Here is a 14,835-nt window from a genome sequence, read left to right on the forward strand (position 1 = left end):
ATGAATACTAAAAATTTTATTATATGTACAAGAATATGCATTAGAGATCATAAAAAAAAATTCTAAACAAAAACATTTATACTATAAACAAAATAAATAAATAAATAATTGATAAAAAAAAATCAAAACTTATAAAAGAATACTAAAAATGATAGTCCAAAAAAAATATATATTTTTTTTGTAAAGCACGACCATAAAAAAAATACAAAAATTCTGATCATTGTTTCTGGTATCACTTATTATAAATAAGATCGAATGATAAATTAGCAGAAAAAATAAATTTTTTCAATTATTTTTCAATCTAACAATTAAATGAAAAGGCAAAAATTATAATTTGTTGCTTTGAATTAAAATGTGTTTAAAGAAAAAAATTTTCAATTTGGTTACGAAAGCATTTACCATTCAACACTCAAATTCAATCAGGAGTACACTATAAGAAGGAGGAGCAAAAAAATGGTTGATAAGTTTTTTTGTGATTTTTTTTTCTTTTTTTTTAACTTTTCTATTTACTTATTGTTGTTCTTGCTCCACTTAATGTGTTGAGCTCTCTTGTTAAAAAAAAAAAACACTCAAATTCAATCTCATTCAATATGCTACTAATTAAATATTTCACATGTATTTTCTTATGCAACAGAACTATTACTACCAAAATCATTAATTTTTTAAGCTTACATTAAATTTTTTTCAGCTCAGCCATTTTGCTTTCATTCTCATTAAACCTAACATTCAATTTTCTTCAACATTCAACATACAATAACATAGCAACTCCAATAAAGGTTAATTACTATGCGTACGACTACAATTACCACTACGCAAACCATTCGTTTTTAGCCATCATTAATAAAAGGGCTTAACAATAACTTAAAAAAATTACTTTTTATTTTTTAATTTTTATATATCTCGTTTACACTAAAATTATCTCGTTTATAGTATAAACGAGATAGGTGTATTTGTAAATATAATTTTTGAAAATAATAAAAAAATATTAATAATTTAAATTAAACCAAAATCTTAAAAATGGAACGTTTCAAATAACTCAAATGACATAATCTCTTCGCCAACAAGTAATAGTTCAAATGGTATAGTTTTCTCATACCCAATTAAGAGGTCGTGGGTTCAAGTCGCTCTGTCTTTGATAAAAAAAAGTTAACAAACTTTGTACTTGTATCTTTCCTATTATTTGCAATGTTCTATTTTTAAAAGTTTGGTCCAATTTAAATTATTAATATTTTTATTATTTTCAAAAATTATATTTAATTATTTATAAATACATATATCTCGTTTACACTGTAAACGAGATAAATAAATGTAATGTAAATTAGTAAATACGCTACAAATTTTTATTTTGGTAATTAAAATAATTAAATTATTTATTTAAAAAAATCTTTCTTTTGTAATGGTATGTTATCCTATTTCAAATATAGGTCCACTATTTCCATCGGCTGCATGTCCCAGCCGACAAATTTTCTCTCAAGCTTGGTTAAGGAAAAAGACAAAAACCAATGCAATTTTTCATAACGTCATTTTCATAAGCATAAAACGGGTTAAGAAAATGACCAGTGCTAGAATCTACCTGCACTCTTTCTCTCAATAGTCTACAATATTATTTAATCACACATCTGCACCATCTGAATATTATATTATATATTTCAACGCCTCTGCACACTAGCGTAACAATAAGGCAATAAAGTACAGGAAGCGTTTCAGGTGAGGCAGGTTCTTGTACTGAAAGTTCAGTACGCCAGTCATTTACACCATTGACATATATCGTAAAATATTTGAATGGTTCAGATAAATAGACACATAGGTACTGTGATGACTGATTTAATAAGGTATACGATAGGACTCTAACCGCATTTATGGGTGTGAAGTTTTTAGTTGTTCGAGATGGCGTTAATGTCCAAGCTGGTGTGAAGTAATAGTGCTTCTTAGTTCCTATGTAGCTGACTTGGCAAGCTATACGGAAGCCAATGCAATGGGCCGTAAGCAGCGTCTTATGTATTTAACTATATATATATATCTTATGGGAATGGATTCTCTCACTTGTTAAAAAAAATTGAGTGTAAAGTGTGATCTTTAACCCTTCATTATTCACACTTATAAAATTAATTGTGGGAGATCACACTTTACTCCCTCAATTGTTAAAAAAAATTTAGAGGATCCATTTCCGCAATTATGCTACGCTGTATACCAAAATCAACCATCAAAGTCAACCATCAATAGGGGTGTACATGGGCCGGGTCACACCGGGTTTGGCTTAACCTAGACCCGACCCGAAATATAGACTGAGCCTAATTTTTAGATCCTAACCCGATTCTAGACCTAATGAAACCTATGCACCTTCCGGCCGGGTGAAAATCGGGTAAAAACCGGGTGAAAGTCGGGTCTTTAGCATGTAAAAGTCACCTAATCTCCAAACATACTAAAATTCACTTAAAAAAATATAACAAGAACCAACCATTCTCTAAAATTAAAGCATAACCATAATCAACACTAATATTGTCTAATAATACCAAATATTTAAATCAATACAACTAACACAATATTATGCATTAGTCTAAAGTCTTATGCATCTTTGTTCGTCACCTGATGATCTCGGGTGCTCGACGGGTCGGGTGATGATGAAGGGATGAGAGGGCGAGACCCTGAAGTGGCCTGGAGTGGGTTCCTAGTCTGAAGCTGGGGGCTGGTGAAACCAGTGGTGGAACGGTCGAGAGGGTGTGGCTACCTGCAAAGACACTCCGACGATTAAGTCAGGGACCGTACGGAATGATAGCCAAATTAAGTAAGGTGATGTGTACCACGGGAGGAGTGCTGACCTCTCCCCTTATATACTGTGCTGAGCGGGCCCAAAGATGACCTAGCCCACTGGCGAGGGTGCTTGTGAGCTGTCCCTGTCCACGTGGGAGGTGCAGGTCGTTTCGGACTTCGGGTCGGGGCTTCGGGTGCTGCCTCGAGGAAGCTGACTCGACCGGTTCGCTAGGCGTGGTGTGCTGGGTCGCGCAGGTGGTAAAGTCGGACATCGACCGAGTCGGGTGCCAGGGACCGACCTATTGGGTTTCCCTTGTGAGGGATAGTTTGGGCCTGGGTTAGGTGGTGCCCCGACCCGGCGGCTAGTTGAGCTGGACTTTTGATGGTCCGTAACAGTGTCCCCAACGCGCTAGCCTTGAGGTTTGGAGCTCGTGGCTAGGCACGTTTGTCCTACTCGCCGAGACGGGATGTGTTCCTCTTCTCGGGAGTCCATTGTTGGCATTTCGTGTTTCTCACGCGTGGTTACCTCGTCTCTGATGCCGCCTCCTTGACTTCTGCGCGGGGCATTAAATGCCCCATCGTTTCATGATTTGAAATTTGCGTGAAATGACAGATATGCCCCTATTTTTTGGCACTCCTCAGGGAGTTGTAGTTTTGTTTTTACTGCTCTAAGAGTTCCCAACCTCCCGTTCTGACTAAGTGGTGCCCCCGCTGTAGGTATGGCCGAGCGCCTCGTTCTTCCGAATCAGGCTCAGCGATCGCTAGCCAACTTCGTTGATCATTATGCTTGGGTTTCTTCCGACGTGAAGGACATCCCTTCCAAGGTCACGAAGGAGGGCCTCCAGGACTTGCGTCAGGCTATGCTCTTATGTGGGGGTGGTCCCGAGGAAACGTTTTATCAGGTTTATGATCCCGCTGCTCGGGAGTGTGTTTGCCAGAAGAACCTGGCAGCTCCACAGGTTGTTGATTGGTTGTGGGTTTATGAACCCATGTTCACGACCTTGGGGGTTCGCTTATCCTTGTCCCCCTTTGTTATGGGCTTGTTGAACCGTTGTGACGTTGCTCTGCCGCAACTACACCCGAACAGCTGGGCTGCCATCCGGTGTTTCGAGATGGTTTGTGAATATCTGGAGCTTCCGACCTCTGCGAACTTCTTCCTCTATCTTTTCCTTCTTACAAACCCTTCTCATCAGGGGAAGGCGAAGAAGGGATATATGTCCTTCAGAGCCCAACAAGGTCGTAGGATTTTTGGCCTTTTTGAGGATTCCTTCCATGGCTTCAAGTCTACTTTTTTCAAAGTCAGGCCAATTGAGGGTCATCAACCCTTCTGGCTTACTGTCAAGGGGGAAAGGCGGATCCCGACTTACTGGAGCTTCGGGGCGGGGTCCGATTATTTGATAAAAATATCCTACGATTGGTTGAGTCCGGAAGATCGTAACATCGCCGATATCTTGTTGGCCATTTTCAGCGAGAAAAGTCTTAATCCTCGTATGGTTATGGGGGATCGGGAGGCCGGTTGGTCGTATGTTGGTGAGTTCTATACTTTTTGCATTTTTAGTGTTTTTCTCTTCTATCATTCACACCTTTGCTTTTTTGCTTACAGTTTCCATGGCTAGTGGGAAGAAAACTTTGGCTGACCTGATGAGCCTCATCTAAGGGGATTATGAGGGTGGTGAGGACTCCTCGGCGACTCCTTTGGCGAGTCAAGACCAGGAGGATGCCGGGGAGGGTAGTGGTCGGGCTGACAGGGCTGACCAAGGTTAGTTGGGGAAAGTTGAGGTCCCTCCTGAGAACACCTTGGGGAACCCAAGTGTGGAGGCGGAGGCTCCTTTTGATGAGGAGGATCTCGGGCTTGATGATGACGACTTGAAGGTCGTTGGCAACCCGAAGAAGAGAAAGCGGGACTTTGGGAAGGCTCTCTCTGTTATGGAGAAGAACTTTGATTCTGGGGGTCTCATCGAGTCCCAGTTGCTTCCTAGTACTGAAAAGTTTTTCTGGGATGCCGACCTCTCTGGCCAGGCGAGGTGGATCTACCGCAGCCTTCTTCGGGCTGCTGCTATTGCCAAGAAGGTGGAACCTGTCTTGGAAAATTATCATGTTTTGGAAGGAAAACTTCGGAACTCCCAGAAGGATCTGACAGATTCACGATCTCGGGAGGAGTCTCTGAATACGAAGTTGTCTGAGCAGGAGAAGAAGGCTGAGGAGGATGCCTGATGAGCGGATATTTTATACGCTTTTTAGGAGTGTTTTTATGTAGTTTTTAGTAAGATCTAGCTACTTTTTAGTATATTTTTATTAGTTTTTATGCAAAAATCATATTTCTGGACTTTACTATGAGTTTGTGTATTTTTCTGTGATTTCAGGTATTTTCTGGCTGAAATTAAGGGACCTGAGCAAAAATCTGATTCAGAGGCTGAAAAAGGACTGCAGATGCTGTTGGATTCTGACCTCTCTGCACTCGAAATGGATTTTCTGGAGCTACAGAGGCCCAATTGGCGCGCTCTTAATTGCGTTGGAAAGCATACATCCAGGGCTTTCCAACAATATATAATAGTCCATACTTTGCCCAAGCTTTGACGATGAAAATTGGCGTTTAACGCCAAGTCTTTACCCTATTCTAGCGTTAAACGCCAGAAACAGGTTACAAACCAGAGTTAAACGCCAGAAACAGGCTACAACCTAGCGTTTAACTCCAAAAAAAGTCTCTACACATGGAAGCTTCAATGCTCAGTCCAAACACACACCAAGTGGGCCCCGAAACTGGATTTCTGCACTATCTATCTTAGTCTACTCAATTTATGTAAACCTAGGTCACTAGCTTAGTATAAAAACTACTTTTAGAGATTTATTTTGCATCAGATGACAATTTCACATTTTACATTGTATCTCTACAGCATGAGTCTCTAAACTCCATGATTGGGGGTGAGGAGCTCTGCTGTGTCTCGATGAATTAATGCAATTACTTCTGTTTTCTATTCAACACGCTTGTTTCTGTTCTAAGATATTCACTCGTACCTAACCGTGAAGAATGCGATGATCCGTGACACTCATCATTATTGTCAACCTATGAACGCGTGACTGACAACCACTTACGTTCCATCTGTAATAGCTTGAGTGTATATCTCTTGGGCTCCTGGTTCAGGAGTTTGATTGCATCTCTTGACAACAGAGCGTTCAAATCCCTTAATCCAGAGTCTTCATGGTAAAAGCTAGAATCAATTGGCAGCATCCCTGAGATCCGGAACGTCTAAACCTTGTCTGTGGTATTCTGAGTAGGATCCGGAAAGGGATGACTGTAACGAGCTTCAAACTCACAAGTATTGGGCGTAGTGACAGATGCAAAAGGATCAATGGATCTTATTCCAACACAAGTGAGAACCGACAGATGATTAGCCATGTACATGGACCCTTTTCACTGAGAGGACAGATGATAGCCATTGACAACGGTGATCCACCAACATACAGCTTGCCATGGAAGGAGCCTTGCGTGTGTGAAGAAGAAGATAGGAGGAAAGCAGAGATCCAGAAGACGAAGCATCTCCAAAACCTCAATCTGTTCTCAATTACTGTATAACAAGTATTTATTTGATGCTCTTTTACTTTTTACTATTGAAATTAAGGATTATCATTGATATCCTGAGTAAGAATTACAAGATAACCATAGCTTGCTTCAAGCTGGCAATCTCTGTGGGATCGACCCTTACTCACGTAAGGTATTACTTGGACGACCCAGTGCACTTGCTGGTTAGTGGTACGAGTTGTGAAAAGTGTGATTTACAATTCGTGCATCAAGTTTTTGGCGCCGTTGCCGGGGATTGTTCGAGTTTGGACAACTGACGGTTTATTTTGTTGCTTAGATTAGGAAAAATTTATCTTTTTAGTTTAGAGTCACAAAAATTGTGTCTTCTATTATTGTTTTTGGTTGAAACTTTTTTTTCTAAAATCCTTATTTTCTTTTTCATTTTTTCGAAAATTTTTATAAGTTAATAATTGAGTTTTTCTGTTTCAGTTTAATTTCATATTTTAAGTTTGGTGTCAATTTCATGATTTTATTTTTCTTTCATTTTTTTTCGAATTATTAGTGCTCAGAATATAAAAATTTTTAAGTTTGGTGTCCTTTGCGTTTCTGTTTTCTTAAAAAATTTTTAGAAGTTGTTCTTAGCGTTCATCGTGATATTCAAAGTTTTCCTGTTTGTTTCCTTTTTTTTGTCTAAAAATTTATGTTTGGTGTCATTTTTTACTGTTTTTCTCTTTCTTCATTAAATTCAAAAATATCTTTTCTCTTTATTTTAATTAATTTTCGAATTTTCCTTTAAAAATTCAGATTTTTATTTTAAAACTTTCTATTCTATCTTATCTTAGTTTTGAAATTTCAAAATTCAAAATCTTTTTCAAAAATCATATCCAAATTTTTTCAAATCTTCTTAATTAAGTAATTATTTTCATTTTCAAATTTATTTTTTTTCTTAGTTTTCGAAATTTACATTTTAATTTCTAATTATTTTATTTTATCTTATTATTTTTATTTATTCTTAATAATTCGGTTTGTTTCTACTTAAATAAAACAAAAACAAAAATATATTTTGTTTGCAATTCATATCAATTCCATTTTATCCATCATGGACCTAAATAGAAATGGACAGTCCAGAAGGACTCTGGGGTCATATGCTAACTCCATTACTGCTGCATATGGGAGTAGCATCTGTATACCTCCCATTAAAGCAAGCAGTTTTGAGCTAAATCATCAGCTCATTGTCATGGTGCAGCAAAATTGCCAGTATTCCGGTCTTCCACAGGAAGAACCTACTGAGTTTCTAGCGCAGTTCTTGCAAATTGTTGACACAGTGCGTGACAAGGAGGTAGATCAGGATGTATACAGGCTGTTACTGTTTCTATTTGCTGTAAAAGATCAAGCTAAGAGGTGGTTAAATAACCAACCTACAGCAAGCATAAGAACATGGAAATAGTTATCAGACAAATTCCTGAATCAATATTTCCCTCCAAAAAGGATGACACAGCTAAGGCTGGACATCCAAGGCTTTAAACAAGAGGATGATGAATCCCTTTATGATGCCTGGGAGAGGTACAGAGGGATGCTAAGGAAATGCCCCTCTGAAATATTTTCAGAGTGGGTGCAATTAGACATCTTCTACTATGGGCTTACAGAAAAAGCTCAGATATCTCTAGACCACTCAGCTGGTGGATCTATACACATGAGAAAGACTATTGAAGAGGCTCAAGAGCTTATTGATATAGTTGCTAGAAATCAGCATCTGTACATAAGTAATGAGTCCTCCATGAAAGAAGAAGCTAAGGCAGTATCAACTGACTTTAGTCCTCAGGAACAAGTTGCAGAACTCAATCAGCAACTATCTTCTATAACAAGACAGTTAGCAGAATTTAAGGAGATGCTACAAGAGACCAAAATTGCTAACAAAGATATGAAATCACAATTGAATCAGACAAAACAGCAGTTATCAAAACAGATAATAGAGGAGTGCCAAGCAGTTCAATTAAGAAGTGAAAAAATATTAAATATCTCAACTCAAAGCAGCAGAAAGCCAAGAAAGGAACAGCTGACAGAGGATGAGCAACCTGCTACCCAAAATCCCTCTGAGGATAGTAAAAGCCCAGAGAGGAATAAGTCTGACGTTCAAACGCCAGAAAAGGGTGAAAAACTGGCATTAAACGCCCAATCCATGTCCAGTTCTGGCGTTCAAACGCCAGAAAAGGGGTGGAACCTGGCGTTAAACGCCCAATCCACGTCCAATCCTGGCGTTCAAACGCCAATGAGGGATCAGACACCTGCAAGTGCTGATAATAACTCCCTCATGAAGGCTTCTCAACCTGCCTCTGTAGGAAATAAACCTGCAGCAACTAAGGTTGAAGAATATAAAGCCAAAATGCCTTATCCTCAGAAACTCCGCCAAGCAGAACAAGATAAATATTTTGCCCGCTTTATAGACTATCTCAAGACTCTCGAAATAAAGATTCCGTTTGCAGAAGCACTTGAGCAAATACCCTCTTATGCTAAGTTTATGAAAGAGATCTTAAGTCATAAGAAGGATTGGAGAGAAACAGAAAAAGTTTTTCTCACTGAAGAATGCAGTGCAGTCATCCTAACAAGCTTACCAGAAAAGCTTAAGGATCCCGGAAGCTTTATGATACCATGCACATTAGAGGGTACTTGTACCAAGACAGCCCTATGTGACCTTGGGGCAAGTATCAATCTAATCCCTGCATCCACTATCAGAAAGCTTGGCTTGACTGAAGAGGTCAAACCAACCAGGATATGTCTTCAACTTGCTGATGGCTCCATTAAATATCCATCAGGCATAATTGAGGACATGATTATCAAGGTTGGGCCATTTGCCTTTCCCACTGACTTTATAGTACTGGAAATGGAGGAGCACAAGAGTGCAACTCTCATTCTAGGAAGACCTTTCCTAGCAACTGGACGAACCCTTATTGATGTCCAAAAAGGGGAAGTGACCTTGAGAGTCAATGAGGATGAGTTCAGGCTGAATGCTGTTGAGGCAATGAAGCATCCAGACACATCAAAAGACTGCATGCGTGTTGATATTATTGACTCCCTAGTAGAGGAGATCAACATGGCTAAGAGTCTCGAATCAGAGCTAGAAGACATCTTTAAAGATGTTCAGCCTGATTTGGAGGAATCAGAGGAAATAAAAGAGCCTCTAAAAATTCCTCAGGAAGAGGAGAAACCTCCTAAACCCAAGCTCAAACCACTACCACCATCCCTAAAATATGCATTTCTAGGAGAAGGTGACACTTTTTCGGTGATCATAAGCTCTGCTTTAAATTCACAGGAAGAGAAAGCACTACTTCAAGTGCTAAGGACACATAAGACAGCTCTTGGGTGGTCCATAAGTGATCTTAAGGGCATCAGCCCAGCAAGATGCATGCACAAGATCCTATTGGAGGACGACGCTAAGCCAGTGGTTCAACCACAAAGGCGGCTAAATCCAGCCATGAAGGAAGTGGTGCAAAAAGAGGTCACCAAGTTACTGGAGGCTGGGATTATTTATCTTATTTCTGATAGTCCCTGGGTGAGCCCTGTCCAAGTTATCCCCAAGAAGGGAGACATGACAGTGGTTCATAATAAAAAGAATGAACTGGTTCCTACAAGAACAGTTATAGGGTGGCGAATGTGTATTGATTACAGAAGGCTCAATACAGCCACCAGGAAGGATCACTTTCCTTTACCATTCATAGACCAGATGCTAGAGAGACTAGCAGGTCATGAATATTACTGCTTTTTGGATGGCTATTCAGGTTATAACCAAATCGCAGTAGATCCTCAGGATCAAGAGAAAACAGCATTCACATGTCCCTCTGGAGTGTTTGCCTACAAAAAGATGCCTTTTGGACTATACAATGCACCTGCAACCTTTCAGAGGTGCATGCTCTCTATCTTCTCTGATATGGTAGACTCATTCAGTATTTAGAGACTCATTCAACTCCTGCCTTAACCATTTAGCACTTGTTCTGAAAAGATGCCAAGAGACCAACCTAGTCTTAAACTGGGAAAAATGTCACTTTATGGTGACTGAAGAAATTGTCCTTGGGCATAAAATTTCAAACAAGGGAATAGAGGTGGATCAAGCTAAAGTGGAAGTAATTGAAAAATTACCACCACCTGCTAATGTTAAGGCAATCAGAAGCTTTCTGGGGCATGCAGGATTCTATAGGAGGTTTATAAAGGACTTTTCAAAAATTGCAAAACCTCTGAGCAATCTGCTAGCTACTGACATGCCATTTGTGTTTGACATAGAGTGTCTGCAGGCGTTTGAAACTCTGAAAGCTAAGCTGGTCACAGCACCAGTTATTTCTGCACCAGACTGGATATTACCATTCGAGCTAATGTGTGATGCCAGTGACCATGCCATTGGTGCAGTACTGAGACAGAGGCATAACAAGCTTCTGCATGTCATTTATTATGCTAGCCGTGTTTTAATTGATGCACAGAAAAATTACACAACCACAGAAAAAGAGCTGCTTGCAGTGGTTTATGCCATTGACAAGTTTAGATCATACTTAGTAGGATCAAAAGTGATTGTGTATACTGACCATGCTGCTCTTAAATATCTACTTACAAAGCAGGATTCAAAACCTAGGCTCATAAGATGGGTGTTGCTTCTGCAAAAGTTTGATATAGAAATAAGAGAGAGAAAAGGGACAGAGAACCAAGTGGCTGATCATCTGTCCCGGATAGAACCAGTAGAAGGGGTGTCCTCCCCCTCTATTGAGATCTCTGAAACCTTTCCGGATGAGCAATTATTTGCCATTCAGGAAATATCATGGTTTGCAGACATTACAAACTATAAGGCTGTAAGATTCATACCCAAGGAGTACAGTAGGCAGCAAACAAAAAAATTAATTACTGATGCAAAGTACTACTTGTGGGATGAACCATATCTCTTTAAGAGATGTGCAGACGGAATAATTTGTAGGTGTGTGCCCAAGAAAGAGGCACAGAAGATCTTATGGCATTGCCATGGATCACAATATGGAGGCCATTTCGGAGGTGAGCGAACAGCCACCAAGGTCCTCCAATGTGGCTTCTACTGGCCTACTCTCTATAGAGACTCCCGAGAGTTTGTACGTAACTGTGAAGTTGCCAGAGAGCTGGTAATCTGCCTCGTGGTTACGCCATGCCTCAACAAGGGATCTTAGAGATTGAGTTGTTTGATGTATGGGGTATTGACTTTATGGGGCCTTTCCCACCATCATACTCAAACACGTATATTCTAGTGGTAGTAGATTATGTATCTAAATGGGTAGAGGCAATTGCAACACCCACTAACGATATTAAGACAGTGCTGAAGTTCCTCCAGAAACATATCTTCAGCAGGTTCGGTGTCCCTAGAGTATTAATCAGTGATGGGGGCACTCACTTCTGCAATAAACAACTTTACTCTGTTATGGTCCGATATGGAATTAGCCACAAAGTAGCAACTCCATATCATCCACAGATAAATGGGCAAGCTGAAGTCTCTAATAGAGAACTAAAAAGAATCCTGAAACGGACTGTAATTATCCGTAGAAGGGATTGAGCAAGAAGTCTGGATGATGCTCTGTGGGCATACAGAACAACATTCAAGACTCCCATAGGGACCTCTCCATACCATCTTGTGTATGGGAAAACGTGCCATTTGCCAGTAGAACTGGAACACAAGGCCTACTGGGCAACCAGATTCCTAAATCTTAATGCCATGTTAGCTGGAAAGAAAAGATTGCTCCAGTTGAATGAGCTGGAGGAATTCAGACTCAATGCTTTTGAAAATGCAAAAATTTACAAGGAGAAAGCAAAAAGGTGGCATAACAAGAAACTGTGACCCAGAGTCTTTGAGCCAGGACAGAAAGTTCTGCCGTACAACTCTAGGCTCAGATTGTTCCCCGAAAAACTGAAATCTCGGTGGAAGGGACCATATGTGATTACGAGTGTGTCACCATATGGGTATGTAGAGCTTCAAGATATTGACTCTAATAAGAAGTTCATTGTTAATAGACAGAGAATCAAGCATTATCTTGAACGCAATGTTGAGCAAGAATGCTCAAAGCTGAGGCTAGATTAAAAGTTCAGCAAGGTCCAGCTAAAGACAATAAAGAAGCGCTTGCTGGGAGGCAACCCAGCCATTAGCAAAGCTTATTTGTTATTTAAATAATAATTATACGAGTTTAATATAAATAATCTTCAAGGTAAAGTATCAATTGCATAAGTTCACAGAGCTACAAAAGGATTCAGAGCATAAAGCAGAGAAAATGAGCTCACTGGCACAAAAACGCCAGTAAAGAGAATTGTGGGCGTTAAACGCCCAAAAGAAGCACCTACTGGGCGTTTAACGCCAGAATTGTAGCATCCTGGGCGTTTAGAAAAATGCCCAGTGACAAAGGATTTTCTGGTATTTAACGCCAGCCAGGGTACCTGGCTGGGCATTAAACGCCCAAAACAAGCAACAAATGGGCGTTAAACGCCCAAAACAAGCAACAACTGGACGTTTAACGCCAGAAGTGTGGAGGGGAGGAAGTTGGTTTTTCACTTCAATTTTTCTCAAATTTTCATATTTCCATCCATGATTTCTTGCATGAACATGTTACAAATTCTCATTTTTCAATTTCAATTTCAAAATAATTTCAAGCCTAAAAATCTTTCTTCATTCTTCTTAAACTTCTTTTGAAATCTTTTTCAAAACTCATCTATCTTTTTAAATTCTTTTCAAATCTTTTTCAAATCATCATACTATCTTTTCAAAAAGTATATTTATCTTTTTCAAATCTCTCTCTTATCTTTTCAATTTTAAAACTATATCTTTTGCATATGATAATTATCTTTTTACAAATGATATATCCTAGCATATCTTTTTCAAAATTTTCAAATTCACATTTTTAAATTCACATTCGGCCACCCCTTCTCCTCCACAATTCAAATTTGTCTCTCCTTTTATTCCTCTCCTTTCCTTTCTTTTGCTTGAGAACAAGCAAACCTCTAAGTTTGGTGTGCTTTTCGTGATCACTGAGGTAAGACTCACTAAGATCATGGCTCCTAAAGGAAAACAAACCACTTCAAAAGGTAAGAAAGAGAATGTTCTAAAACCACTTTAGAATCAAGAGAGGTTCTTAACCAAAGAACATGCATACCATTACTACAAAACAATGGGTCTAAGATCAGTGATCCCGGAAGTTAAATTCGATCTGAAAGAAGATAAATATCCGGAGATCCAAGAGCAGATTCAAAAAAGAGGCTGGGAAATTCTGGCTAATCCTGAGACAAAGGTGGGTAGAAACATGGTTCAGGAATTCTATGCAAATCTGTGGCAAACATATAAGCAGAGATTAACTGGAGCCACCTTCTATACCTTTCGAACCTTGGTTAGAGGGAAGATTATTTACTTCCACCAGGACAAAATAAGAGAGGTCTTCAAGCTGCCACAACTACAAGATGATCCAGAATCTTTTAATAGGAGAATGGTGAGATTTGATAAGCGCTTAGACCAAGTTCTAGAGGACATATGCATCCCTGGAACCAAGTGGATAACCAATGCAAACGGTGTCCCAAATCAACTCAAGAGAGGAGATCTCAAACCAATTGCTAGAGGCTGGCTGGACTTCATTGGGCGTTCTATACTGCCCACCAGCAATCGTTCTGAACTCACTGTCAAAAGAGCGGCGATGATTGACGATCGGATTTTCTATCGGTAAAGAAATTCACAAATATATTATCGCGTTGTAAGTATAGCTTCTAAACCAACAAAGAATCCTTTCGTGCAAAAGTTTTGGTTGTCACAAGTAACAAAACCCAATAAAATTTATAACCGAAGTATTTAAACATCGGGTCGTCTTCTCAAGGAATTGCAGGGAGGTATGATTTATTATTAGTTATGAAAAAGGTAGAATTTTGGGTTTTAAAATAAGGAACAAGTAATTTAAATGACAAAAAAAATAAATAAATAATTATAAAGTAAACTCTTGGCAAGGTATGAGAATTAGAAGTCCTATCCTAGTTATCCTTATCAACGGTGATGAGAATTGGATTTTAATTCCACTTAGTTAACCTTTGCTAAACAAAGGAAGGTCAAGCGGACTAATCAATTTGATCCTCAGGTTCTAGTCAATTCCTAAGGAAAGACTAAAGTTATTGGAATTCAAATCAATTAGCAAAAATAACAATTATCAATCACGATGAGTTTGATAACTCAAGAGTTTCCAATTAATCAATTAAAGCCAAGAATATAAAAGGCTAAATAAAAATCATAAATCTGTAATACCTCAATTGCATTAATAATAGAAAATCAATCTAAACATAAAGAGTTCATAAACTTAAATTGGTAAAGTAAATAAAGGGAACATTGAACCTGTAATGAAGATAAGCAGTCCTAAAATTGAGAGAAATCCTAATCCTAAATTCTAAGAGAGAGGAGAGAACCTCTCTCTCTAAAACTACATATAATCCTAAAATTATGAATTATTAAAGCTTGGTTCTTATGAATGAATGGATTCCCCCACTTTATAGCCTCTAATCTGTGTTTTCTGGGCCGAAAACTACGCCAAAAACAGCCCAGA

This window comes from Arachis ipaensis, chromosome B01 (assembly GCF_000816755.2).
Source record: "Arachis ipaensis cultivar K30076 chromosome B01, Araip1.1, whole genome shotgun sequence".
Taxonomy (NCBI): Eukaryota; Viridiplantae; Streptophyta; class Magnoliopsida; order Fabales; family Fabaceae; genus Arachis; species Arachis ipaensis.